Here is a 3,285-nt window from a genome sequence, read left to right as displayed (position 1 = left end):
TGCTGAAACGCAGTGCTCTGCTCTAGTGTGGGGATGGGATGAAGGTCTCTTCAGAGGCCTCCCATAACTCAGCACAGAGCATCTCTAGAATTCTCTGTCTGCATCTTCTACTGATGCACCTGAATTGTTACCTCACTACTTTCCTTCTTTTTGTTTCTTGTTTTCCTCTTAACGCCTTCACCCTCTACTTAGATATAAATCATTTGCATCATCTGTTCCTCCTCCCACTCACTTATCCTAAACACACTGCTTAAATGGGCTGGTCCTCCCTGTCGCCCCTCATGCTCTTCTTCTCTTTATCCCTTTTATCATTTGGGATTTAAAACATACTTGACAAATTATTTTCTCATGTTCTTCTTTTCTTTTCCTATAAACTCTTTAGAGCTCAGAACACCTGCTCTGCATTACTCCTGTGTTTCCTCTAGGCAGGAGCAGCAATTATTCACAGGCTATACTATAAATGAATTATCTTAGAAGGTATGAAGTAGAAAAATATAATAATTATTGTCTAGTAAAAATCAGAATAAAAATGATATGCAACTGAAATATTGGAAAAAATACTTTCAAAATGCTTCAGATATAAAAGATTTATTTCCAAATGTTTAGGAAATTAGAAAAGGGAAAGAACCTGTTGTCTATTTATTCATTGGAGTAATTTGTCTATATAAAGTTGAATAAGCAAGAGCTTTATAAATATATGTAGAATGGTGTCTTAGTCAGTGTTTCTGTTCCTGCACAAATATGACCAACAAACAAGTTGGGGAGGAAAGTGTTTATTCAGTTTACACCTTCCACATTGCTGTTCATCACTAAAGGAAGCCAGGACTAGAACTCAAGCAGGTCAGGAAGCAGGAGCTGATGCAGAGGCCATGGAGGGATGTTTCTTACTAGCTTGCTTCCCTTGGCTTGCTCAGCTTGCTCTCTTATAGAACCCAAGACTACCAGCTCAGGCATGGCACCACTCATAATGGGCCCTCCCTCCCTTGCTCACTAATGGAGAAAATGCCTTACAGCTGGATCTCATGGAGGCATTTCCTCAACTGAAACTCCTTTCTCTGTGATAACTCCTGCCCGTGTCAAGTTGACGTACAAAACCAGCCAGTACAAATGGTGCTCAGTGTTGTTAACTAAAGTCATGCCAATGAAGCAATAAGCATATTCTTTCACATTTTCTAAGATGCTAAGAGTGGATTTGCTTTGAATAGTCTATAACTATGCTTCTTACACTATACTTATATTCTTGAAAAAAAACTATAAGTTAGAGAATCACATGATGGTTCCTCTGCACTGTATATATGCTGCAGTGTGAAGAAGGCTCACACATCACAGTTCCCATTATCCACAGGTGTGCCAATGTTTTATGCACAGAACACATTAAAATGAACAAAATAAGTGAACACATGAAAACAAATACACACCAAAATGAGTTGTCTTTGTCTTCTCACCAAGATTTTTATTACTATGGAAAGCATGTAAAACTAACTCAACTAATGGCTAAAAATATTTTGAGTGTCAAATTCTCAGTTAAGGGACTGGTGGACTTGGAGGCAGTCAGTTCCAGGACAGTGAGCCACCAGAAAGGACAGTACTTTGGGGATGTCTAGATGAATGTTTATCATGGCTTCCAGCAACACTGTGTTGATGCAGCTGGTAGCCTCAGTATATTCTATAGCTCAAAAGTCAGGAACCAGAATCAGGTAAGTCATTGCTGAAGGAGACCTGGGCATAGTGCAGAAGGACCTACCTTCTGGGGAAGCAGATGAAGAGCTGATTGAAGATGGGCAATGGGAGGAGATCCCGAAGCAGTCATGCCCATCAGAGTATAGTTTTATCAAGGAGGAAGACCTTATGGTTTGGGTTACCTTAGATGGTTCCTAGGAATACAGCGAAGGTCTTCTTGACAATGTGACAGATCTCATTGGATTGCTTATGTAGGAAAGGCCATCACAGGCAACATCAACAGCCATATTAGAACTACCAGGCAGGACCTGACACTGTGCTGGACAGGACCATCTAGGGAGTTCTGGGTTTGGGTGCTTTTGGGTGAAAGAAGAACCTGTTAGGAAGTACATTATCACAACTACCATATACCATAGCAACAACTGGTCAGAGACTGTGTTTCAGCCATGAATCCTGACAACATGTTGCAAGTAGAAGGAGGAAACAAGATCAAACCACTGATTGAAGGCAAAGCCTCTGCCTATGTATTGGCAAGTCCTGGATGTAAGAAATGGAACACTTGTGCCCCAGAAGTTATCTTACATGCTGTGGGAGGGAAGTTGACAGACATCCACGAGAATGCCATGCAGTACAATAAGGAGGTGAAACAGATGAACTCTGCTGGAGTCCTGGCAGCATTGCAGAACTACTCAAGCCACATTCCAGAGTTGATCAAAAGTGCCCTCATTCTTGAAGGGGTCTCATATACATACCCAGGAGCCTAGGTCAAAGGGACACATCTTAGGACTGTTTAACTGATTGAACAATTAGAGCTCTGCCTGTGTTCATTATTGATCAGTGATTTACTAGTAGTTATAGATAGAACATGGAATTGAAGAATTTTCTTCATGTAGTCTAATAGTCACAAGACTTAGGTATATAATATAATTGTCATTTCTCCTGCCTTAAAAAAAATTAGCCATGATGTGGTGGCACTTACCATAATCATAGCTATTCCAGTGGTTGAGCTATGATGATTGCTTGAGTCTTGGGCCTTGAGACTAAGCAAGACATAGCCTAAAAACAAAGAAGAAAAACCAAAATTGAATTTACATTCACGAATTAGCTAACTAGACCAATTGTTGTTTGCTTGGGATTTGTTCTTGTTTGTTTTTTGGGGGGTGGGTTGTGTTGGGTTTTTTTAAAATATTTTTATTTTCTATATTCCTTGTTTATATTCCAAATGATTTCCCCTTTCCCAGTTCCCCCCTCCCCATATGTCCCATAAACCTGCTTCTCTCCACCCATTCTCCAATCACCTCCCTCCTTTTTCTCTGTCCTTATATTCCCCTCCAATGCTAGATCAATCATTTCCAGGATCAGGACCCTCTCCATATTTCTTCATGGGAGTAATTTGTTATGCAATTTGTGCCTTAGGTATTCAGAGCTTCTGGGATAATTAATATCCACTTATCAGGGATTGCATTCCCTGTGTATTCTTTTGTGATTGGGTTACCTCACTTAGGATGATATTTTCCAGATCAAACCATTTGCCTAAAATTTTTGTGAATTCATTGTTTCTAATTGCTGAGTAGTATTCCATTGTGTAAATATACCACATTTTCT

The 3,285-nt window shown here is 39.9% G+C and overlaps 1 pseudogene; it reads left to right on the top strand.

The window, feature by feature from the left end:
• The first annotated feature begins 1,617 nt into the window (after positions 1–1,617).
• LOC127667121 (3'(2'),5'-bisphosphate nucleotidase 1-like) lies at positions 1,618–2,444 on the top strand (annotated as a pseudogene).
• Positions 2,445–3,285: the final 841 nt, after the last annotated feature.

The sequence above is a fragment of the Apodemus sylvaticus genome, chromosome 16 (assembly GCF_947179515.1).
Source record: "Apodemus sylvaticus chromosome 16, mApoSyl1.1, whole genome shotgun sequence".
NCBI lineage: Eukaryota > Metazoa > Chordata > Mammalia > Rodentia > Muridae > Apodemus > Apodemus sylvaticus.
The sequence above is the reverse complement of the archived record's forward strand: the minus strand, read 5'-3'. Positions and strand labels throughout refer to the sequence as shown.